General features: G+C 48.9%; 1 long non-coding RNA gene across 1 annotated transcript in view; it reads left to right on the top strand.

The window, feature by feature from the left end:
• Positions 1 to 22,139, top strand: part of LOC129148113 (uncharacterized) — a 70,336-nt gene extending 48,197 nt beyond the window's left edge. Inside the window, exons 2-3 of the long non-coding RNA XR_008555294.1 lie at positions 13,223 to 13,353; positions 22,075 to 22,139. This is a non-coding gene — a long non-coding RNA (uncharacterized LOC129148113). The remainder of the gene's footprint in view (positions 1 to 13,222; positions 13,354 to 22,074) is intronic.
• The last annotated feature ends 3,992 nt before the right edge of the window (positions 22,140 to 26,131 follow it).

The raw sequence follows: 26,131 nt of genomic DNA, 5'->3' as shown, positions 1-26,131 counted from the left end.
CTTGTCTGTGTTCTTTCATTTTTATTTTAAAAATATGGATTACTTCAGGAATAGAGTTCCAAGTATATTTTCATTAAGGCCCCCAGAATACTCATTAATTAAATGCCGTCTCTACTGTTCTTAGGCTGTTTGTCCTTCCCTAGCCTGCCAGGGAGACCAGCCCCCACCTCTGACTGGCCTCTCTTCCCTCCCCTTGACCAACCACTGGGACTGAGGGTACCCCTAGGTCCTGGAACCCAGTGGAGAATATGGTCTTCCTCACTGTGCCCCAGGCACCCCCAGCCCTCCGCTTTGCTCAGGGAAGACCCACCTCTCCAAACAGCGCTGGGCCTGTTGACTAACTCTGGCAAGCAGCTCCCAGCTCTGGCTCCAAGGGCAGAGTAAGCCGAGGGGACTGATTTACTGCCCACGAAGGACCCACGCAGAAAGCAGGCCGATGGCGCTCCCCATCCGGGATGGCCCTTGAGTGATTTGTGGCTCCGGCAGAGATGCTCTTAAAGACCATAGAGGGAGTTAAGTCATCAGGAATTTTATCCGATTGAAATGAAAGTCGGCAGAGATGAGGCTATATCTTCAAACTTGGCCAAGGTCCACCGTGTAGTCGCAGGGGTTGGGGGGTGGGGGAGGGATGTCAGGCAGATGAGCATCCTACTGCTCACCAAGCGAGATGTCCACCGGGACCATTTCCATTTCTTGAGCTCATTGACACGGCCCCTGGTTCCCTCTGAGATGGTCTTCTCCCTGTTCCCATAACTGGTTTAACCCCAACCAATATTTCATCAGTTATTCCCACCCTCACATTTCATGCCCCTCTAAGTAGACCCACTCATCCATTTGCCCATGAGAGGTCTGCCTGTTAGGATTGTGTTCTGAGCTCATTTATTCCTTCCAGAGTATTGAATTCCTCCTCCAGGATGGGAATAGGCCTGCCCTGGACCCAGCACTGGGCATGGCACCAGAGCAGCCCACTTGGTCCTACAGTTGTGGGGTGCACCTTCTAGGCAGGACAGAGGCGCTAAACCAGTAAGTAAACATGGAAGACAATTTCTGATGGTGATAAAGGGAGGAAATGGACTCGTAAGTCGGAGGATAACTGGGACTTTCATCCAAAGCCAGGGAAGGCCTTTCCGGAGAGTGACATTTGAGCCAAAACCTAATAAAGCTGGAAGCCCAGAGACCAGAGTTTCTACAACTGCCCAGCCCAGCCGTGCACAACACCCATCTTAGAAACGTTCAGGGCCCCACCCTCCATCTCCGTCCCTCTCCAAGTTATGAGTGTCTGGGACAATGAGAGGAAGAGTTGCTCAGAGGAGAAAGTCACTCTGTGACTTTCAGAGCCCTGTGGACAGGATGTCCAACATGTGGCATGTTGTCTGTGGTTGAAAGGAGGTCCCACCTGGACACCAACAAGGACAGCCAGTGTGGTCTCCAGCACTCATTGGAGTGGACACTGGACAAGTTCACGCTTCTCAGATCCTACCTGGCTTGTAGATGCACCCTCAGGTCTGCTCAGCCTCTTCCACTGGGTCCTCTCCCCTCAGGCCCTCTCCCTTCTTCTCCTCAAGTCCTCTTCATCTTTTCCCCTCCCTCCTAGCTTGGGTGTCCCTTTTTAATGCAGGGAATGAAAGCTCACTCTTATCTATACTAATAAAAGGGTAATATGTTAATTAGACTGGGTAGACGGGACATCTTCCAGTTGTCCAGTCCTCCTTCCCGACAAAGCCATGGTGGTGGGGGCCGAGGCAGAGGCAGTTAGGGGTGATCAGGCAGGCAGGGGAGGGCAGATAGGGGAGATCAGGCCGGCAAGCAGAGGGGTTAGGGGCAATCAGGCAGGCAGGCAGGTGAGCGGTTAGGAGCCAATGGTCCTGGATTGCGAGAGGGTGCAGGCCGGGCTGAGGGACACGCCCCCTCCCACCCCCCCCTGCACGAATTTCGTGCACCAGGCCTCTAGCTCATAATATAAACCAACTATACTATCTATGTCCCAAGTTCCCCAGGAAAAAGGATAGGATTTTGAATTTCAAAAGCCAGGGTGATACTCCATTTTCCTTTGCTTTCTACTGCTTCCACTTTTCCCAAAGTGAAGAACCTTGCTTGAATGGAGGCAGGGGTGGTGAAACGGAGCAGCCACTGTCTGAAGCATAACAGTAAATAACAAAATACCAAAACATTGTCACTTAGCGTTTTAAAGATAGGACCTCACCACAAATATGCAGCATCTACCAGGCACAGAGCTCGGGACTAGAAACACAGCAGGCCTGGGACGAGGCCGCCCTCTCCAAGGCTGGGGAAAAGGCGAGAAGGAAGACAAACTTGAGGGTTCGGGTCAACCCATGGGGCGCTCTCAAGCCGAGACCACAGACACAAATGGCCATGCCCGATGCCTTCAAGAATGTGACCTCAGCCGGAGACCAAGGTGGATCTGGACGCTCCCACAGCTGTGGGCTGTGGGCATCTGAACAGGAAGCTCTTTGTCAAAGGGAAGTCTGAGCAGGCACCGGTGACTCTCACACCCTACAGAGGGCAGTTAAGTGGCACTAAAGAGACCAGAAGACGACCAATTCATCCGGCTCCTAAGGCCAGGGTAGCATCTCTGACGAGGAAAATGAGTAGAGAATGGCCGCTCCTTAAGGAGAAGTGCATGGGATGGCGATCAAGTGCATCGGCCTTGAAGGTGGGCCACCTGGGTCCAAATCCCAGCCCTGCTACCCACCAGCTGAGTGGAGAGACTGGACAGGTTGGCAGTTGATGTTTTAGAAAGCTCTGAGAAAATGAAGAGAAACGGTGCTGTGGGCGGAGGGCACAGCTCGGGCACCAGCCTGGAGGACAGGGCAAGGCAGGGCATGGAGCCCACATCAGTGGCTGAGGTCAGCCAAACAGCTGGTCAGTCCAATTCAGCCTGAGCGGGACCATTTCTTTGTCAGGCACCAGTTTTAGGCAAAATCACATTCTTCAGTCTTGCCCAGCGGCCCACCAATACGGACTGTGTGGTTTTTCTCTAAAATCCATCCAGAGTTTACCCAGATCGACTCAAAGCTGAAAAACAATGAACGCTGTCCTTCCCGCATCCCTCTCTGGTTAAAGCTGCAATTTCTTTCAAAACAACAGATGTTGACACGTATTCTTTCTGCCACCCATAAGTAACATGCGGTGGGCTCCTGCGGTACCCCCTCCTCCCCCAGGATTCAGGTCCTCCCTCTCTTCTCCCCCTCTCCTGATCCCTCCGAAGGGGAGGCTAGTCTGCCTGTCCCCCGCCAGCGGGTCATTCATCAGCCCGCAAGACCATGCATGCTGCCGACCCCGCCCGCCCCTGCCCGCCCCTCTTGCCAGCCATATGGAATGAGTTGCTCCCTTTTTACTCCTTATCAGAGATGGAACGATTTCTCCTGTGTCTTTGTGGAGTTTTTCTGCATTTGTGAGCTGGCCCAATGCTTAACTCTTATTGCTCCAAAATGCTACCGGGCTTCTCATTCCCTGGCCAAAATCACTGAGTTCAGAGGCTCAAATCACAGGAGGGAACAGGCAGAGAACATTGAGAGGAACAAGCAGGTCAAGAGGACGCCAAAAGTGCAAACAATTCAGTCGAAAGGAATTCCGTTACACCTTCTGTAACTTTAGAAGCAGGTCCTAGAAGTAGCACCTCCTCCATTTGGTTAACCTTGAACCTGCACCTCCAGGATAACAATGATGATAACCATCATGCCTTGGGTGCTTGCTATGGGCTCATTTAATCCTTCTAGCAACCCACTGAAATAGATGTTCTCATTATCTTCCTCATTTTACAGATGAAGTTCAGAGAGGTGAAGTAACTTGCCCAAGGCCACACAGCCAATAAGGGGCAAAGCTGAGATGCCTGACCACAACTAGAGCCCTCATCCATCACAGTCTAGCCCTGCAGAAGAACATAACACAATTATGCCCTGTGATCTGGGGTGGTCTCTTCATCCCGACCTACTCAAATTGAGATGGGAAGGCAGATGGCTAGTGGGGAATCCCATATAGAAACAGGCCCAGGGGTCCTGCAGCATACCACTTTATTCCCACTTTCTTCTTTAAGAAAGATGGAGTTGAGGCCTGGTTTTCTATAAAGGAGAAATAAATAAAAATTTGCAGCCAAGAGCCTGGATTCTGGAGTCATGCAGAGCTGACTTGGAATCCCGATGCCACCTTGCAAGCTGTATGATCAGGGGCAAGTTGCTTCACGGCTCTGAGCCTCAGTTTCCCCACAGTTGCACAGTTGGTAAGTGGGAAAACCAGGACTGGACTCCTTTGATAAAGAAGAAAAGCCCGGCTATTTGTAACCCAAAGAGATGGGACGTTGAGTTACAAATGCATTGGGGAGCCATTGACCATTTAGAGCAAGGCAGCTAAACTCGTAATAACAGTCCCTGAGCTAAGGGTTTTGTGTTTTATCTCATTTCAACCTCAGTACTATTAATAACGCCACCTCGGCAGTATCTGTTTTGTTCACTGCTGTGCCTCCAGTGCCTAGATGAAGTCTAGCGTGTATAGATGCTCAACAGACAATTGTTGATTGTTGAAAAATTGCATTTGCAATTCAGTTACTTTATGTGGCATTATGGTTTACCGTCTGTCTCCCTCACTAGACTGCAAATGCCATTTAGGGCAGGGCATGAGTCCCCAGTTCTAGCTCAGGGCCCGGAACACAGTAAGTACTCGCTAAACGCCTGTTGAATGAATGAGTGATCACCCTTGTCACAGAGAATGGAGAGGTTGAGAAGAACCTCTTTAAAATACTGTCCAGGGACCTATCCTTTTCTCGATTTGGAAACAAAATAAAAAATAAAGGATACGCTGCCAATGAGTGACGGAGGCTTCTGCCTGCTGGGCTCCAAGTCTTCTGGATCCTGGTCAGAACTGGCGGAGCACCGCCGGCTGGTGAGGCTGCATGGGCCGTGCGGTTTCTTAGGTATCAAATGATGCTGTGTGGATTTGGAAACCACTCAAATCCCTTTTGATGAGTTGGGTGCAAATGAATCTGAATCACAGGAATTAAAATCCTCTGGAACACGAAATGGCTTTGGAATGAAATAGGGCTCAGCTGGAATACTTTCCGGGTCCTCAAAATAAATGGTTTTCTAAACGACTTTCAGGAGAGTCCCTGAGCTCACCCAGCGCCTGGGCCTGCCCGGACAGCAGGCTTTTTTCTGATTTGGGGATTGGTTTCTTGGCAACCTGGAACGGGCTTTAGGGGCAGCCCCTTTGCATCTGAAAATGACTCCTTGCTAACTGACATCTCCGGGCACAGTAGCAATTCAGCAAACAGTCCAGACCACCAAAGCCTTGGGGACAAAACACTCCCCAAAGTAGACAAGTCAAACCATTGAGCCGGGAAGGCAGAACTCCGTGCTTGCAAAATAACGTTTTAAAGTGAGTTTTCATGAGTTTGTCAGGCTGGGAAATTATTGCTTCTTGATGAGAATACAGTAAGCTCTCACTTAACGTCGTTGATAGGTTCTTGGAACTGACGTACGATGAAACCAATTCTGCCACAGGCTAATTGATAGAAACAAGAGTTAAGTTCCTACGCATCTCATCAACATTGCAAAGAAATTACGTTGAACAGAATAAACTAATTTGAGGACCTGCTGTATTAAAAATCAGTACAGTGACCAGTGTTATCGGTGCTCAGCCACTCACACACACACATACAAGAAATATTTTTTTTTGCAATAAAATACCCAGCAATTCCATGCTCCTGCCTGTGCACCCTGCTATGCCTTTCTCCAAATAAATGGGGGAAAAAGAGTGACTCGGGAATCTTCACTGTGCATCATGCTTTTTGCACACTCTGTTCTCACCGACCTTTCTTGAATACAGGAAGTGCCTTCTTGTCCTGAACTCTTAGCATCTACTGTTCCCTCTGCCTCCAATGCTTTTCCTTCCAATTTTGCACAAAACCTGAGACTTCAGCAGGGCTCCACCCAAATGTCACTTCCCCCAGGGAGGACTTCCCTCCTCTTGCCCTTTCCCAACTCTGATGTTTTCCATCATAACATTCACCAATATTTGTAATGATGTATTTCTCCTTTTTTACTTAATATCTCTCTTTCTCATTTGTCTATAAGCCCCTCAGGGAGTGGGCTTGTGTGTTTTATTCATCACTGTAGACCCCTCTACCTCACCCACTAGCCTTCCATTGAGAAGCCCAGGCTCTGCCAGCAAGAGAGGCTAGAATTCAGTCTTTGCAAGAAGATACAGAGACCCAGCCAGTGCTAACAGAGTCAAGAGCCATCCATCACTCCCCCACAGCTGGGTGTATTAATAATCCTGGTTGGCCTGAGACTAACTGGTAGACCCGTCTGGCCCAATCTTTTCCTCTGTTTATGAAATCCTGCAGTGGCATGGATTTGAGTGTGTCCACATCATCCTTCAAGCCTAGTTCAAACCCATGTCCTTTATAACACCCTTCCTTCTCTCCCCAGCTTGAAGTATTGGTTCCCACCTCGGATTTCCCAGAGTAAATCCTGTCTATTCCCCGCATTTGGCAATGAATCAATCATTCATGGGCCTATAGCAGCCCTTCCAGTTTTGTCTTGAACTCATACTTAAACCTTTAACTTTCAATGTCATTTACTTTCTAACATTCACTCTTTCTCTTGCTGACATGTGGGTAATAGACTGTACAGAATAATGATCTTGCTCCCCACCAGTCTCTTCTCCATACAGCAGTCAGTCAATGATCTGACCTAAAATGCATGCAATTCCATCCTTCTTCTACTGAAAACCTCCAATTGCTCCCAACTCATAGTAAAATCCAAAGTCCTAACCACAGTCCTCAGCCTCTGCAGGAATTGCTTCATGCTGATCTCCCCACCTCCGCTCCCACCATTCTCACACTTTTCCATTCTACTCCAGGGCTGTGTGCTCTGCCTGATATACTCTGCTGCAGATATCTGCATGGCTCATTCACTTAACTCAGATGTGTGCTCAAATTCACCTTAGAGAGACTGCTTTTGACTGTACCTTGTCATTCCCTACTTTCTTACCCTGCTCTTTTCTCTCTATCGTCTATAACTACTGAACTCTTATGGACTATTTGTTTCCTTACTATAGAAGGAGAGAAGGTGTCGGAGGTAAACCAGCCATCTAACCATAGATGCTATTCAAAGGAATCTCTGAAGGAGATGATAGACATTCAAGTCAACACAGTACACTTGAACGCTCCTACTATGGGCAAGTACTGTGGGTTTGAGTAAAAGAACTGCTATGGACTGTGTGTACACACACACACACACACACACACACACACACACACAAATTAGACTGCCCCCTAACTAATACAAGTTCATCTCCTAGTTGTTTTCAGTGTTGGTGGGACTGTCAGTCAAGATGCCCTGTGCTTTCTGGTCAACCAGTGGCCATGGGACCCAAGATAAGGCCATGAGAGCCCCTGTCTGCTGAGAAATGAACCATGAGTCATCAGTTTATGGAGTCTCTATAAATACCTATTCATTTGATGTCATTCAAGTTGCTGCTTCAGAGTCTTAACATTTATTGGTCCACCTTTAGTTTAGAAGACAAAGGCACCCAACTAGGAAGTTCAAATGAAAGAATTTAAAGTAGGTCACTAGCTACAAAGGTATTGGAAGAGCTGAAAGGGCAAACAGGGCATCGGGGACAACTCAGAGATTAGCAAAAGCGGGACGCCACTGTGATCCTGGACAGGAGAGACCAAGGGAGGAGGCTGTGTTACCAGAACCAGGAGCTGAGACTGCCCAGTGGGAGGTGTGGCCATGGAAGGACAGAGAGAAAGCAGGAAGTTCAGGGGTAATACAGCCACTGCTGGAGTCACCACCATGCCCAGGAGGCCCCTCAAATACGAAAGAATGGAGTTTGGGAGAATGACCTTCGCCTTTCTCATCTTTCAATCTGCCAAACCCACCTACCCCCACTGGAGGCTCCTAGTGGATGAACCTAACCAGAAGCAAAGGACACTGGGAATTGTAGTTTGCAGTACTCAGCCATCTGCTATACAGAAGGGCAAGAAATGGATTTGAGAGAACAGGCATGAGAGATCCCTCTCTATGATCTGCCTCCATTCACATCCTTCTTGGCTTCCAACCTGGTGGCCAAAAGGGCAAACTCAGATGGAGAAAGAAACAGGCACATGCCTTCCCCCCGAGAGTCTCTATGTGGTGCCTTTCATTCTTCAGTCTGGGTCAATGGCTTGGCCCTTTCCCACTCCCAATGAATCCACTGTGTCTGCTTGTAACCGAGGCCTGGCTTTGGCTGTGCCCCCAAATAACTGCAGGAGACTCCACTCCACTCCGAGCTCCTGGCAGTGCCAGGGGCAGGAACCAAGCCCTTTTCCTGTCTGGAGTTTGATGAATTCTCTACCAGTTGCTTCTATCCTCAGAATGAGAAACGAATGTTTGTGCAGCCCGGCTCATTAGCATGCTTCCCTGGTGACGGAGCCCCCCACCTCTCTGAGGCAGCCGCCTGCCCGCTCCCAGGCAGGGCTCTTGCTAACATGCTCTCTGAAAGTCACTCTTGGACCCAAATGGAGGAAGTGGGGCCAAAGCTCACTTTGTGGAAAGATTTTATTTCCATCTGAGTCCACTTCAAGGAACAGCGAGGGATTAGTTTTGTTAGCTTTTTTACCTCCAAAAAATTTGCTGGGCCTTTCGGACGCAGACTTATGGAATTGCTAGGCAATCATGTTTCAGACTATGGAGACCAAGAGCCCTTCTTTGGGGATGTGTCCGAATTGGCTGGCACCACCAGGTATAGGCTAAATGAAATGCATTCAGCAAGCTTGGCTGGGGACAGTCTATTCCGAGACAGGTTTACAGACATGTGGGCAGTGCCACGGGGGTCAGTGAATTGCCCACATGCTGGTCAAATTGAAGACATAAGAGGAACTCATTCAACCTCAGGTAATAAGAATAAGGTACAAGATGGATAAGGATGCCAAAAATTGAGGGGTTTCTCCCAGTTATGTTCCTGAGACCACTGGCTCTCCAACTTCAGTTGCACTCAACCCCCTAATTTGGAGTAACAGCTGCCAAGTGACCTAGGCACACTTAGGAGATGCCACTGGTCTTCTCTGCACACTTGAACATCCGACACCCTCTTCTGGGATGTCCCAATGAAGGCAGACAGAGCTCGCCATGACAACCATGGCCCTGGTGATAGTTGCATTCAAGCCAGAGACATGACAGCCTCGTGCTTAGCAGGAACACCAGCATCAGAGTTGGACAACCTGGGTTCAGATCCCAGCTGTACCACTTCCTGAGCTGTGTGGCCAAGGGACTTGCTTTCCTCATCTGTAGAATGGGCAGAAGACCTACTTCACTGGGTTGTTGTAGGGGTTCATGGTCATGTACATAAGGTACCATGTATGGACCTGGAATATAATAAATGCACACTGCATGGTGGTTTTCAAAATACTAATAAAGCTAGGCAGTAAATAGGAGTAAAAGTTCTAGGATAACAGGGGAGGAAAAAGGAGAGACTCAAGAACAGCTTTCTGGAGAGAAAAGGTGCGCTAGAGAGAAAAGGTAAGCTTAATAAAGCTGATATTTATAATGGTGGGGGCAGATCAAGGACACCAGCAAGGGGCTGTCACTATCACCAGTCCTGAAGGAGCAAGGAAAGGAATGTCATTGAACCCAGAAAGAAGGAGAGAGAAGGAGAAGGCTCCTGATAGAAGTTGAGATTTGCGATCAAGACACTGCCAGCCCTAGACAACCTGGAAGGAAGGAGCCAGGAAATAAAGATCCAACTTCACTGTCCTTCGTTCCTTGCATCTCCTGCTGGTACCTCCATCATTTGAATCCAGTTGGAAGCCACAGACACGGAGTCCATTGAAGGGGTTCATACAGGTCAACCACATGGGTGGAGAAGGGTAAGAGAGTGTATCTAGGGGAAGCCAGAAAGACACTAGGCACATAACCCTAGTGGAATAATGTACCTGTCCAGATTGCATGCAGCTGCTAGTCAGTGAGACATAAAATAAGCGAGATAGAGATGTGTCTTCTCTTCTGTAAAAAAATATGTAAAGGTAGCGAGGACCACCATGTTGCACAACTCCAGGGATGACTGTACATAGCTGGACATAAACAGTGAATGGCGCCCCCTGGAGTTAAACAGCCAGGGTGGGTGTGGTGGATGGGCCCATTGGGTGACCACATGATGCCATCAGTATCTCAGGTTGCTTGTGTCTTTCAACTCTACCATCCTTAGCACTGGCCTTCGTGGTCAAGGTGGCCTCATGGTCACTGGTGGCTGCTGGAGCTCCAGCCATCATGTTGGGAAGAGGAAGAAAAGAGAGAAGGGCAAGAGCTCTCTGGAGGCTCCACCCAACAACTTCTGCTACATCTATCTCATTTACCACTCTTATCTGCAAGGGTGCTTCATGCTGTAATTTCTTCTCAACGTGGCATCATGCTGCTTCCAACAACACAGGGGACTTTTATTAAAGAAATAAGAATAGTTATTGGCTCTGCCTCAAGTAAGTACGGAGTTGGGAGTCAGAGCACCCAGGTTCTAGTCTCCGCTTTGACTGTACTTAGTGAGGTGACCTTAGGCAAGACACTGTCCATCTCAGATAAACTTGATTCTGTGGTTCCCATGCTGGCTTCCTTCCTCATGCTGATCTTCCTCCCGCCTGCCTCCTTCTAGGTCCTAGCACATGCCTGGAAAGTTCAGTTCTGCTGCTGTCCATTTCCTTTGGTGTGGCAGGGGTAGAAAAGAGGAAATAAATTATTCACCTTCCAGTCTCTTCTCTGTGTCCATAGGCAATGTAGTTTAAGGCTTACAGCCAGTGAGCATCAGACAGATGTGTGCTGGAGTGCTGGTGCCATCCTTGTTAGCTGGGTAGCCTCTGGCGATTCCATTCAGTTTCTCTGAACCTCAGTTTCCTCCTCTGGAAAGTGGGGCTAACAAAAGCACTCGCTGCGTGGAGTTGTGGGGAGAATGAAATGAGATTGTGCGTGTGAAATCCTCGGTAAGTGATAAGGCATACATGAAATGACAGCGCTGAGTGTTGTAGAGCATCCGTCCTCCCCACTGAGCATATGTGGGGCTGGCCAAGTCTCAGCCTGCAAACAGCAAGGAGAGGGAAGGGAATTGCACGTTGGCTAATGGGGTGCTGAAAAGTCAGCAGCTGGCCCCGCCGGTGGATGTGAGGCTTCCGCATCTATCTCTATGCTCTTCTCACACCCCATCAGACAAGTGATGGGAAGAAACCAATTTTCGACCTGGAACACTTCCCATCCTAAGTGCAAGGCCCTCATGTTGCTATTACCCGAAATTCTCTAAAGAACATAAGGATGTGTTTATTACAGAAAAAGTTTCTAGTATTTTTTTAACTACAGGACTTCTCAAAGCCTTTAATATGCTAATGATATTTCTAAATCTTCCATAGGGTATCAGATACAGTGTGCCCCAAACATATTTGCCTAACAACCCCTTTTTTCCAATAGTAATAATAATATCAATAACAATAGTAACTATTTATCGAGTACCTACAATATGTTAGACCTTGTGCCAAATGTTTTACATTGTGTAATAGTCAGCTATTATTGTGATACTGTTGCATAAGGAATAAGCCCAAATCTCAATGGCTCTGATCAATAATATTCTTTCTCACTCATTGGCCTGTGATTAGTTGGTGTGCCTCTGCTTCAGGCTGTGGATTGGGTGCAATTCTACCCTATGTGTCTGCAACTCTGAAAGCCAAGTCAAAGCTTCATCAGCTGCCCAAGGCATGCTCTCCTCATGGTTCAGTGCAGGAGTACAAAAGAGCACATTTAAAGTCTCGGCTCAGATGGAACACATGCTACATCTGCTCATATCCATTGGCCAAAGTAAGCCACATGGCCATGCCTTACATCAACAGGTTGAGGAAGTATATACCCCTGACATATTAAACCGTGGCAAGGGTGGAGAGGAAAAAGAAATCTAAACAAATAATACAACCCATGCCATTGTCAATATGTGTTACCTCTTTTTTTTTTAAATATATGTTATTGATTTTTTTACAGAGAGGAAGGGAGAGAGATAGAGAGTTAGAAACATCAATGAGAGAAGCGTCCATTAGCTGCCTCCTGCACACCCCCTACTGGGGATGTTCCTGCAACCAAGGTACATGCCCTTGACCGGAATCGAACCTGGGGACCCTTCAGTCCCCAGGCTGACGCTCTATCCAGTGAGCCAAACAGGCTAGGGCTGCATTACCTCTTTTAATCCTCATGACAGCTGTATGTGATAGGTTGTCATATCATTTGGCAGGTAAAAAAAAAAATTGACAAAATCTGAAGTTCAGAGGTTAAGTAACTTCTTGGAGGTCACACAATCCTAGGTATCAGACCTAGGACTTGAACTATCTGAATCCCTTCAGGGTAGCTATAGAAATCTCACTAGACTTTCATGTTCCTTAATTTCACATTTCTTTTTGTTCTTCTGGGACACTTGTGCATATTTATTTCCACTATACGGAAATGTTTTATGATGCTTTAACCCAGAAGCTCACTTATAAGCCCACGGCATTTATGTAAATACTTAGGTTATTAATATTACATGAGCCCTGTTCTGAATTTACTGTGAAATCCAAGGTTGTCATCTTTAGAGCAGTGTCTCCTTCCTGCACGTGGGAATTGCGCTCAGCAATGAAACAAGTAAACGTGAATTTATGGATGTAGTAGGTCCCACGGGGAGTTCACCCATGTGCTCTCAGCACACACCCTTCCCATGCCTGCTGCTGGCTTCCTAGTAGGAGTGTGCACAACCCACCACCTGACAGGCTCCCCCGGCCTCAGCTCACAAGGTAGACCAGCAGTCTCGGAAGCTGGCAGCCCCAGGCGTAGCGCTCAGACAGTGACAAGCAGGTTGGAGGATGGGTGCTCCAGCTTCTTGTCCCCCCGGTGGGACCACTCGGAGGCCTGTTCCCTATTGTGGCTCATGTCCCAGCAGGGCTGCGCTGCAGCTTCCCACCGCAGTAACCTCACTGACACAGCCTCAAATTTCTCTCCACCCTTATTGGTGCTTCCCGGGATCACCTCCAAAAGCAAAACAAAACAAAACAAAAATGACTGCCGTTCAGATCCTCGACTCGGGGTCTACTGGGGGGAACTCTACCTAACAGATGAATATTATTAACAAAAATAGAGTTGGCGTTCTCTACCTATTTGATAGTTGCTTGCTTTTTTTTTTTTTTTTCATTCATTTATTGCAAAATGTTTTATACCTCTTTAAGGGAGGGAGTCACAGAAGCCCTGATGCAAGCTGTGGGCCCGCTCACCAGAACAACGCCTGCTCACACAAACTGCACCTGCAGGACTCCGGGGGCCCAGGCGGGTTTCAGTGGAGACACAGAGGAAGCCTTGGGTAAGTCAGTCTCAGGCCGAGACAGCCCTGAGCTCTAACTCTGGGGAAACTCCTGCACAACTGCCCACTCACACTCCCTGGCTTAGCTGCGTTCGGGAACCTCATCCTTCATAGCTCTGCAAACTAGACTAAGGAAGCTAACCAGGCGACAGCCCGCTGCCGGAAATGCCTCATTCTGTGACTGGGAGGGCACTAGCAGTTGTTTGCATTGCTTATCTGCTGGCCCCGTGGCCACCTCTTCCACAGTCCCTGACGCCTTCGCCTGCTACGGCCCCCGACTTCAAAAGCTTCCCCACCCTTGAAGTGACTCGTGGGTGTGTGGGTGGAGGGAGGAGGGAGGAGGGAGGAGGGTGGCGATTGCACAGGCCCGAATGTCTCCAGCTAAGAGACCAGTGCATCAGAGTGAGTCCAGCATGTGCCACCACTCCACCACCCCCCACCCCCACCCCCAAGGCCAGGCCTCCTGTTTTGGGGTGTAGATCTTCATGCCTCGCTTTCTTTGTCTTGGCTTGGCAATTTGATAGCCACTGGCTGGACTTGAATTGGAATCCGGGCTCAATGGAGAATGACTTTCTTTTTTATTCAATATTCACCAAGCCTCGGGGCATCGGTAAACACCATCGCCTCTGGCCTCCTGGGTCTGTTTGGCCCTCACCTGGGCTTCTCAAAGCTCCCTGCGCTCTGTGGTTCCTGGCGGTCTCAGGTCTGAACCAAGACCCTGAGAAGGGAGAGAAGCGATCTGGGTTTAAACTGTTCCCAGACGAGGGGGCTCTTAGCGCCTAAGCCTCGAGGGGAGAGACACTTGTCTTAAGACACAGTCTGAGCCCACACCTGGAAGAGATTGATTGAGAGACAGTTAATATGGCTGCGTGATTTATGAGGAGGAGATATTGTAGCCAAGGTGCGCGGGGCCGGGGGGTGGGCAGGGTGAGTACAGGCGATGTTAGGTACTTACTGCTGGTCAGGAAACACTTGATAAGGTTCCACAGTGGAGCTCATTGCTGAGGGAGGAGGGGGAGAGCCAGACAGCCAGTGCTGGGGGAGCTGGCTCCAAACCCAAGTGCGGAGGGGGCTGGGGGCTGCGGAGCGCTTCGCCCATGGACGCTGGTTCCAGTGGGACCCAGGGCTCAGCCCCGCTGCCTCGCATCCATCATGTGGATGAATAATCCCACGTGAAATATCCCATCTGTCAGGGGCCCTCCGCGTGCGCTGGCGTCTATCGCTTCGGCTTCAGCTCGCGTCCATCCAGCCTCCGCTTGGTGCCAAGTGCTTAATTCACACACGTGTCTGCAAGCAGACGCCTTTGGGAGGCCGAGTGCTCCTCCAGCTCGCTGCTCTCTGAACCTCGCTCTCCGTTCCCGAATTCATAAGAACATCCTCTTCCAGGAGCTTAGCCGATCCTTGTGCCCTTTTGGATGCCTTGGTGACTTCTTGTGAATTTCGGGTTAATTGTCTAAACCTCAAGTTCCCATCTGTAAGAAGGCAAGCATGATACCCATTTAATGCTTACTCTCAAGGATCTTAGAGCCAGGTACACATGGGTTTGAATCCTGGCTTCACTCCCAACTACCTGTGCAGCCTTGAGCAAGTCACTTACCCTCTCTGAGCGATTCTCAAATTACTCAACGACAAAATAAGTGAGAGCTACCCCTTAATGTCATAGAGAATGAAAATGATGATATAGGTAAGGGGATTCCCTCAGGGGCTGCTGCACAGAGTGAACTCAACAAATGAGACATAAAATAATAACTACTGATAATGCTAATATTAAGGATGGATAAAGGGCAAGCACAAGAAAGTGTTTATGAACATGAGCCATGGTTACCATTGCTTGCAGACCCAAAAGATCACACCCAGCTCTGTCCAAGAGAGAAATTCTAGAATTCCTACAAGCCACTGTAACACTTCCTTTGGCAGGTTTCGTACATCTTGGCCAAATGCCCATCAACCAGTTGGAGAACTGAGCCTGAATAAATAAATGCACATTTAGTTTCTATTGTCTAGAGACTATTCTTCTGGAGAGCTCCCTGTGTATATCTTTGCGGGTCAGTAGAGGAGACATTTAAATTTAAAAAAAGAAGTAACTAGAGTCTGATAAGGGCGGCTGATGGAGTCAGTACAGTTCGGGATGGAGTAACCCTGAAAAGAGTGATTAGAAAATCATTTTCTGGACTGACCTGGGGAAGGAGGTTGTGACCTTAGACCTGGCTTTGCAGGGGTAACAGGAGTTTGGCAGGCACTGTTTAAGGCCCCTGCTTATTGAAACATTTCTGTCCATGGATGGGTAGACTGCCTATAAGATTCTTGGCTGGCAGCATCATTTGCACCGTCAGAGAAGGCTGCTGTGAGGTCTCCAGAAAGACAGAAGTGCTGGGAGGTGGGTGAGAGAAGGTGGAAGAACTGAAGTTATGAGATAGACTTGCTTTGCACAAACTTTTATAGTGGTCCTTTTATGGTTTTTACTATCCCACATTCATTTCCTCTTTATAAGGCAACATTGCCTCAATTTTCCTTTCACGATCCACCTATTTTCTACTCCTATTGTGGTTTAAGGTGGAGTTGACTGTAGTTCTCTCCGGCTTCCAGGGTCCGGAACCCGTCAATCAGAGAATTCCATTTCCTAGTGGAATTCACAGAGATTGGCTTAGGGATGGTTATGTGACTTTAAACCAGGCCAGTGAGACTCAGCCTTGGAACTTTTGCTGATACTGTTGGGAAAGAGAGGCTCTCTCTTTCTGCAGGCCTTGAAGTTCCGTGAATGGAAGCCAGGAGGCCACATGGGAAGAAGGTTTGGACTAGGAACAGAGCTAATAGGGAAGAGACCAGAGCTGAGAAAAAGAGAGGCGACGTTCTGAAGGCATCACATGCTCTAGCTTTTGGATCTTGAGTTGCACTTCTCCTATGATGCTTAAGCCACTTTGAGCTGAGTTTCTGTTGCTTGCAATCACAGCGATTATTAAAAAACAGACAAACAAAACAAAAAAACACACACAACAACACACCACACCATTTGCTCTGCAAATATTAATTGAGTCTGCCTACATGTTCACGGTTGGCACTAAAGATACCGTGGTGTTGCAGGTTGAGTTCACTGCGCGGCTGACTCTGAGGTGGAGACCAGGGTACGTACAGGACATTGTGGCCTTTGAGAACAACAGCTGAGGAAAGCGGGGAGGAAGCAGTATGGGGCAGCAGGAGACCCTGCGCTGTGATGTGCTAGTAGTTACAACCAGGCCAAGCTAATCCCGCAGGGATGCTGGACTCAGCGGCCCCTCTGAGCCGCCCTGAATTGGGAGAAGGAGGGAGGCTCTGAGCCAGAAGGTAACTTGCTTTAGTCAAACCATGACATCTTCCACGTCAGGAACGGGCTTTACAGGTCCAAGCAGTGGACTTTTTAACAAGTCTTCCCATAAATCTGTGGGAAGAAAGCAAACTCTTGGCCCTGGAAACAACTTCCTAGGTGAGGACAAGCAAGTCAGATATTTACGATGCAGACTCAATAGAGGGGGTGTTGTTCTGGGTGGACCAAGAGGGCTCACCCAAAACATGTGCACTCCCCCCCGCCAGAGCTGTCTTTTGCATAAAGAAAGATCTTATTGCCTCATGTAGGGACCGCTGGGATAATTCCAGGTGGTAGCATGGCTCTGGGGAAACCCCAGGAGAATATTCCAATTGAGGATGGATTTGGGGGAGGGGACGCCATAAGATGAATGCCTTACTCTGCTTTGCAAGGAAAGGAGAGAAAAATCATAAACATGGAGTTCAGTTTAGCGATAGAAATCAGCCCAACATCTTTGGGGGATGTAGTAATAACAGTAATGGCGGTTGGCAGTTATGGGGCATCTGCTCTGTGTTCTGTTCTCATTTGATCCTTAAAACATCCTGCAAGCAAGATACCAATTTCTTATTTTCAGACAAGCCGAGTGAGGACCAAAGAAACGAAGTCAGCCCGGCCTGCGTGCCTCAGTGGTTGAGCGCCAACCTATGGGGCTTGAGGGGAAAGTATTGGGACTTCCAAAGCCACTTGTAGATAGTAGTGAGTTTTAGAGAAGCACATTCCACATCACCTGCCCCCCTTTTGGACTTGCTGGTGGATGTGGCAGAGATCATGCTACGTGCTCATAACATTCCATTTCAATCTTTTATTTCCCAGGATCCTTTGTGAGGTTGATGGCATGAGTAGGTCCTGGTCACTGGGAGGGCGGTAGTATATTCTCTATTTCCATGTTCTGAGGGGTGTGAATATTCTGGCCGTGGTAGGGGATGGAGCAGGGGAGAAACCAGGGGTGTCAACTGGAAGGGAATAAGCATGGAGAGAAAATAGACTCTGACCTCTTGCTCTCCCTGGCTGGGTTAGGAGTCCCCACCTTTGCACTTACTGTACCCAAATCCCCCATAGCCTCTACTCCTGCAGCCAGAGTGAGCTTGGCACTGCTCCCTGGCTAAAAGCCCTCCTTGGTTTTTTCATGCTCTGAAGAGTGAAGACCAAATGCCTTACCTCATGTCCATGGCCCCGTGTGGCCTGGCCCCTGCCACTCCCTCGGGCCTTCTCCACCCCCTGCCCCAGGTCTCCTGTCTCTAGCCACACTGACATTTTCTTTCTGTTCCAAGAACTGGTTCAACTCAGTCCCACCTCAGGACCTTTGCACATACTATTTCCTCTGCCTGGAGAACTGTTGCCCCCACTTTTGCTAACTAATTCCTACTTATCTTTCAAATGGCAACTTCCTCTGGGCAGCCTTCACACGATGACAAACAGCCTTATTTACAGGTGGTTAATCTAAGTCTAACTTCCCCACTTCCCGAAACACATATACTTGCCTTTCAGCTCCAAGAGGAGCAAGGATAATGTCCATGTTTCTCACCAAAAGCACAGTGGAGTACGTCAAAGCAGAGGTTTTAGAGCTAAGCTAGCTGCAAGGGTTTAAATCTCAGCTATTCCACATACCAGCTGGGTGACCTTGAGCAAGTTTCTTAACCTCTCTGTGCCTCAGTTTCTTCCTGTGTATAAGGATAAGAATAAAATATACGTATAAGATTGTTTTAAAGATTGAATGAGTTAATGTATCTTAAAAGCTTAGCACAGTGCCTGCATAGTATATACTTAATACATACTTAATAGTATGTATTATATACATAGGATGTATATGTAAGTAATGATGATAATACACAGTTATTGTTCATTCACATTCCCTTTACATAACAAATGCTGGCACATAGTAGGTGCACAACAAATACTTCTTGACTTGATAAATGAATACTTGTCTCACTGAAGGCAGAGATAATTATATGCCTTTTCATTTCTTTATCTTCATCACTTGGCACAGGACCTGGCACTTAGTAGGTGTGCAGTAAGCGCAGAGTGGTTGAGTGCGTGCAGGTGGGAATGCCTCCATAGAAAGTTCCACCCGCTGGAGCCTCCTCGACTCCCTCCCAGCCTCGCTGCCTGCTTCGAGCCTTTCCCGTCTCCCTTCTCAAACCCAGGTGGGGATCCTCAGTGCCCTCTGGTAGGACAGCCTCCCATTCCCCTTCCGTCCTCCCCCACCCCCGCCCAGGGACCCAGGGCAGCTTTGATCACTGACAGGAGCCTTCATGGAAGAAAGAAAGAGAAAACTGGCCATTTGAGCTCCCTGGACATGACACTTACTAATAAAATGAGCAGTTGTCAGCCTCTGCTCCAATCAGCTGGCCACTGCTCAGGTGGAGGGAGGCTTGGGCAGCGCAGAGCTGGGGGTGGGGAGGGGGAGCCAGCAGGAGTGGCTGCCTCCAGATATGAGCCACATAAATAAGCCAGGCCTCCGCTCAAAGGCGGGTGCCCTGAGCATCTGGCCTCAGTGGATTTTGACACCTTTAAGTGCCTCTATCCCCAATGTTCTCCTCGGTTTTCCTATTAACTTTTACTTATTCAATCAAGAAGACATTCCCCTTGCCTAAAAAAGTTAACTTCATAGATAAGGCCACAGAAACCCCACCCCATCTTGGTCCCCTCAATGCCTCCCAGGAAGTAACCATTGGCAGCATTTCAGGGTGTATGTATCTTTTCAGAACCTATTTTATGCTTGACATCATATATATATATATATGGCTAATATGCAAAGTATCCTCACAAGTTTGACCGGGAGAACTGGAGTTCGATGGCTCGCTATGATGTGCACTGACCACCAGGGGGTGGCACAGAACATGGCGGGTGACCAGTGGCTGTGGCAGTGGGGTGCTGAGGGAGTGAGGGAAGGAGGACGCGGGGAACCTGATGGGTCCTAATCGCCGGCCAGGCCTAGGGACCCTACCTGTGCACACATTTTGTGCACCGGGCCTCTAGTACATCATATAATAGGTCGTCTTATTCTGCATGTGGATATTCTATGGGTTTAAAGACTTCTCTGGTGGAGTTGACTTCCAGTGGGATTGGTTTGTTTGTTTGTTTGTTTTCTGAATGGCCTCACCTTGAACATATGCTTCTGCAACTGGCTTCTTTCATTCAACAGTGTGTCTGGGAATCTTGCTGTCCAGGTGTGTACAGATCAACCCCATTCTTGTTCCCTGCTGTGTATTATTCCTGAGGAGAACCAGAACCTGGTGTGTTCAACTCTGGCTGCATATTAAAGCCTCAAGGTGTGTTGGGGAGGTGGTCCTTCATAAAATGGGGATGTCTGGGCTCCTCTCCAGGCGAACCGAGGAAGAACTCTGGTGGCAGGGCCTAAGTATCAGAATGTTTTCATTCCCAGTGATTTCTAACTTGTAGCCCCGGTCAAGACACTCATCTATCCAGACCCCTATTCGTGCATATTGAAGCTGTTTCCAAATCTTAGCTATTAAAAGGAAAAAAACCCGCTGGGCTCCGTGTGGCACATTCTTCCTTGCACATCTGTGCTGGTGCGTCTCCAGGGCAGGGTGTCCCCACTTGGGCACCACTGACATACGCGGCCTGACCAATCTTTGTTGTTCGGGGTGTCCCGTGCACTGCGTGATGTTAAATGGTGTCCCCCACACACATCATGACAATAAAAAATGTCTCCGGTTATTGTTACATATCCAGGGAGCCAAGCGCCCTGCTCTGGGGTAGGAGCCCAGACGGAAAGGGCTGGATTCTAGGAGACTTTGTCTTGGGGTCACCGGTGCTCCCACGCGCCTGCACTGACTCACAACCTCTCATTGTCTGGGACGATCCTGCTGGCAGGCATTCCTTCCCTTGGTCTGAATTTAGAATTGGGGTTGAATCCTGAACACCTTCACTTCCACGCCGCCTCCCGCAGCCCCGCACGCAGAAACCCTACCAGCTCCAGACTACAATTCCCGCGTCTAGACTGCGCGCCGAGGTCTGGAGCACAGGGACTATCCAATAAGGATAAGCAGGAGGCCGTTGCTCTCTTTTTTCCTTTCCTTTTTTTTTTAAAGTAATTCTGCTGAGGGGAGAGGGGAGATCCTTTTCTCATCCTGTCCCCACCTCAGAGTTCCAGAATCTACTCTGGGTCTGTCTAAGGCCATAGTCTGGTGTCCCGGTTGCTCTCTGAGATTTGTAAGTGGTGAGGATAGTGGACAAGAGGGAGGGAGACAGGTAAGCTTTCCTGAGAAACAGAGAGAGGCTCCCAGGGCCTGTGTGCTTACGTGTGTGTGTGTGTGTGTGTGTGTGTGTGTGTGTGTGTGTGTGTGAGAGTGAGAGAGAGAGAGAGAGAGAGAGAGAGAGAGAGAGAGAGAGTTAAATTCACAGGCTGGGAAGGAAGAGGAGGGGGAGAAGCAACATGCCCAGCCAGTCATGTCTCTCTAAGCAAGATAAGCAGCCTGCCCCATCCATCTCTTTGACACTATCGGCCTGTTGTCTAAAGTACTTACAGTTCCTCCTCAAGAGAAGGAGGCCTGACATGGACGCTGGGGGAGGGGAAAGAGGGAGGGAGGCGTTCAGGACAGGGCACCCTGCTGGCCCGCTTCCCCAGAGATCAGGGGATGGTTCCCAGAGTGAGGAGGTGACCCCCACCCTACCTCCACCCGGAGCCTGGCCTGTTTTTAGCTCAGCCCTGAGTGCTGGCGAGATGGTACCGCCCTGGCTCCCTACCTGAGACCCCATTCCCAGGGGAACCACTTGAAACCAAAACTTGTCCTTCTCAAGTGGCCAGGGGAGAGTGTGAAGCCGGGAAAGAGAGAGTGGGCAAAAGGGAAAGGCCTGCTGCAGCCGCTCACCCCGGACCTTTCAAAGCCCACGTGGCTCTTCCTTGACTGTGGAATGGGGCTGTTATTCTCTCTGTCTTAGAGGTCTTAACCCCAGACCCAGACACGTTAAGTAACTCCCTTAAGGTCACACAGCTCACCATGGGTCTCGATAGCATTTGAATCTGCATCTCTTGTTTCTCCTCCTCTGTTATTCTTTTTTTTTTTAAAAATATGTTTTTATTGATTTCAAAGAGGAAGGGAGAGGGAGAGAAAGATAGAAACATCACCCCACACGGGGGATCGAGCCTGCAACCTGGGCATGTGCCCTGACCGGGAATCGAACCATGACCTTCTGGTTCTTGGGTCGATGCTCAACCACTGAGCAACACTGGCTGGGTCATTCTTTATTCATTCACCAAATGCCTTCAGAGCATGGCCTCTGTGCCAGGATCTGCTCTAGGTGCTAGTGATGAGGTCCTGGCCTCAGCTGCTTACTGATTTCTAGAAAATATCCCCCTAGATTAAGCCAGACCTGCAGAGACCTCAGTAACTAGAGTTTATCATTTTGCTTTCTAGACCTGCTGTTCTGCCCATTTGTGATGCAGGGTTTGGAAGCACATGGAGGAAACCCAGGATCAATAGTCCTCTACGATGTGCTGTTGGGCTTACTGTGGCGGTCTCCTTAAGAACATCACCGCAAAATGACATAGCACGGTGCCATCTTTCCAAGAACCTCAGGAGAAGTGCCCTCCCGGTTTTTAGCAAACACCCCCCCCTTGTTTGTCGTTTGCGAATACTTTGGGCTCTTGTAAGTAACTATAATTCTCCCCTTGTTTTGGCAGCAAGCAAGCTCAGAGCCAAATATATTTCTATTAACTACACAGGATGTTCCAGTTCCCCAGGCCGAGAAGCAAAATATCCTAAAACCCTTCCTTATGCTCCTGGATTCTGTGGGGCAGGGGTTGGGACAGGGCCCGCGGGGCCCATCGGCTCTGTCCACAGTGTCAGGAGCTGGGGGCAGGGTGGCCTGAAGGCTCTTCACTCCCAGGACGGGGGTGGGTGCTGGCTGTAGGGGCCTCAGCCGCTGTCCTCGTGGGCTCTCCCTCGGGCTCCCTCACAGCATAGCGCTGTGTCTCAAGAGTGAGCATCCCAGCCCTAGCCGGTTTGGCTCAGAGGATAGAGCATCGGCCTGTGGACTGGAGGGTCACGGGTTCAATTCCAGTCAAGGGCACATGCCTGGGTTGTGGGCTCGATCCCCAGTGAAGGAGTATGCAGGAGGCAGCCGATCAATGATTCTCTCTAATCATTGATGTTTCTCTCTCTTCCTCTCTTACTTCCTTTCTGAAATCAATAAAAATATATTTTTTTAAAAAGGGTGAGTGTCCCAGTGAGGGACAGGTTAGGTGGATGTGGTAGCACCTTGATGACCTTGCCTTGACTGGTTTTCCGACTGAGGAAGTCACCAACTGTCCCTAACCCTGGACCTGGCCTGTTTTTAGCTCAGCCTTGGTGCTGGGAGCATTACTCCCCGCCGCACCCCCCGACACACACACACACACACACACACACACACACACACACACACACACGTTCTGTTTGCCAGAAGGAAGCCACAGGGACAGCCCGTAATCAAGGGTGAGAATCAGACTCCCCCTCTTGATGGGAGAAGCATCATGGCCTGGAAAACAATACAGGACAAGAAATTGCTGTGGCCACTCTGGGACAAACAGTGTGCCACGCAGACCAAGTGGAATTCACTGGTATGTGCACATCACCTTTGGCCGTATTGCGTTATTAATTGTCCGTGGATTACACGTATTTTTGCAGCCAAAGATTCTTTCTGGAACGAGGCAGGAGATGGACATATCTGTAAGCAATGCCGTGTTCTGAGGGCTTGTCACACACGTGGTGCTGGGCACAGATCCTTCCTCATGCCTCCGCCAGTTCAATTCACAAGTGTCCCTCTTGGCACCGTTTTACAGGGAGAGAAAGCAAAGCACAGGGAGTTGAGGAAATTTACCAGATTTGGCAGAGCGGAGATGTGTCAGAGGTGGGGTTCCACTCGGGGCAGCCTGACTCAGCTCGGCGGCAGGTAGCATCACCCCACATGCCTCCATTCTCATCCTTTGCACCTCTCTCCACACCCAGATCCTGACTTGAAGGCTAGACCAGACGTAGCCCTCTCCTCTCCCCAAACATCTCCTCTGCCCATGAGTATTCATGGACCTCTCTGTGTATATCAAAATTAACATTCTCTCCAGCTGAGATCAGCCAGCCTGCCAGGAATTCAGGAGTTTGGCAGGAAGTCTCGGAGCACCCACTTCCTGCCAGGTCCTGCACTAGCTCTCAGGAATCCAGACACAGGACAGTGACTGTCACATGGGACTGAGATCTATTTGAGGCAGAGACGCTGCCATTTTGGCTCTGTAGCTGGGCACACTGTTAGTGCCCAGGGTCGTGAATGGAAAAAGTGAGAGGGTTTATCTGTTGCAGCAATGAGACCTTGGGCGAGTGACAACCCCTCTAAGCCTCTATTTGCTCACCTGTAAAATGGGGATAAGGTAGTTCTTGCACAGGGCTGGATGGGGGATCTTATAACTGAGAAGTTCTCCATTTTTGCACTGACTTTTAAAAAGCTTAAAATCAAGGTTGGGGTCTATGCAGAATAATAAGTCAAATGCTTAGCACTAATCAGCCCTCAATGAACAGGGCTATAAAAGCCCTCTGGGTCTTGAACTCCAAGTTCAACTGAAATTGATGGCAAGGGAGAGGAAAAGAATGAAAAAAGTCATTGGTCTTTCCCACCTCCGAAGGAGGCACCTTGATGCAATGGGATGGAAGTTTGGGGGGTGAGGGGGGCTGTTGTTTCAAGAACAAATGGAAATCTCCTAAAAAAAAAAAAAACACCTTTTTTTGTAAACCCTTTATCTTCCAAACCAAGGTTTTTGGCTTCACGTCTGAGGTAGTGGATCTCACCAAATGCAGTCGCTGACCCTCGGAGGTAGCCACTTCATCTGCGTGTGCCTGGCTGAGGGGTGTTGGGTTTAGAGGGTGGGCAGCCTGTTAGAAGAATATGAGAAATTAGCTCAACCGGCCAAGTGTTGCGTTATCTCTCGTGGCTCAATTAGCACCAACCTCTGTTTCTATGTTCGATGTAGGACGTGGCTGGTGAGTGGGGAGAAAGGAGATTTGCATTATTTGCTCTTGGAAATAGCAAGAATACTTGGCCTTCAAGACAAACCCCAGCTCCGGGCCTAAAAGCTAAGCCCAGATATGTTATATATTTATTCAAGGCAGCAATTGGCCAGGAAACGACTATAAAACACACATTTTGAATAAAAGAGAGATTTATGGTGCATTTGCGAATCTGAGTCATATCTCTGTGCCTCCCCCAGGCCAGAATCCCTCTAATCACTAACATACCCCCAGCTTGTACACTCGGTGGGCACAGAATTGCTTCCTTCTGGTCCCGTCCCGGTTAAAGATGTGATGGGGATTGTGCTACTTTATCTGACAGTCAGTAAATGAATTGCCGATTCATTCTGAGCTTAGATGGGGGCTGGTTTTTGCCTTGGGAAGAAAAAAAAGTGGGGTCCTTTCATATGTATCTTTGATCAGTCGAGACTTGACAAATTATTTTCCTAGGAATTTCTCTATCCTCAGTGCCACGGGGAAAAATGGATTTACTCTAAAAGAATAGCTTTTATGTTTCAGAAACTAGAGCAATGCAAAAGCCGTTCTTGGCTCTTTCTCTCTCTTTCTTCTCCTCCATCTCCTTCTTCCCCTTCTTCTTGCCCTTCAACTGTATTTTTCTCCAGGAAAAGAAAGTAGGTAGCAGATGGAGTTGGGAAAGGCTGGACCTGTGTTTAGGGGCAAACTTGAACCTAAAGAACACCTGCATTGTGTCCCAGCAGGATTCAACTAGACTGCCACGATCTCCTGCCCATGGCTTAGACCTTCACTTCTCTGAAGGCAGAAGATCTTCAAGTTGTTTCCATGTCGGGGCTTTTATCAGCTGTGGCCCAGCCTTAAAGGGAAGAATGTATTGGAAGTAGCAGTGGTGCAGGGCTGCCAGCGACGGTTGGGTAGGTCGTACCCAACTCCATTCAGGTAGCCCCTCCGTGGAAATGACGCTCTGAGGGTTGTGTCACCCTCCGCCTGTACAACTGTGGTGGCAGCTTTAGAAGGGAACTCATGGGTGAAGGAAAGATTGGAGAACCGTATTTATAATAAAGGGACAATCTTGGGGATCTAGGTGGAAGGAACTAAAAAAGTTTAGTTGAAGACTAGACTCGTGTACTAGCAGTTGCAGTCTATTTCCCCACTCAGGACTCTGTCTCTGAGGGAGAGAGCAAAGAGATGGAGATGGAGATGAGATGATGATAAGAGATGAGCTGGAGATGGTGATGGAGATGGAGATGAGATGGTGATAGAGATGAGAAGGAGATGGAGATGAGATGGTGATAGAGATGAGCTGGAGGTGGTGATGGAGATGGTGATAGAGATGAGAAGGAGATGGAGATGGAGATGAGATGGTGATAGATGAGCTGGAGATGGTGATGGAGATGAGATGGTGAAAGAGATGAGCTGGAGGTGGTGATGGAGATGGAGATGAGATAGTGAAAGAGATGAG

The sequence above is a fragment of the Eptesicus fuscus genome, chromosome 23 (assembly GCF_027574615.1).
Source record: "Eptesicus fuscus isolate TK198812 chromosome 23, DD_ASM_mEF_20220401, whole genome shotgun sequence".
Lineage (NCBI taxonomy): Eukaryota > Metazoa > Chordata > Mammalia > Chiroptera > Vespertilionidae > Eptesicus > Eptesicus fuscus.
This window is presented reverse-complemented; position numbering and strand designations above follow the sequence as displayed.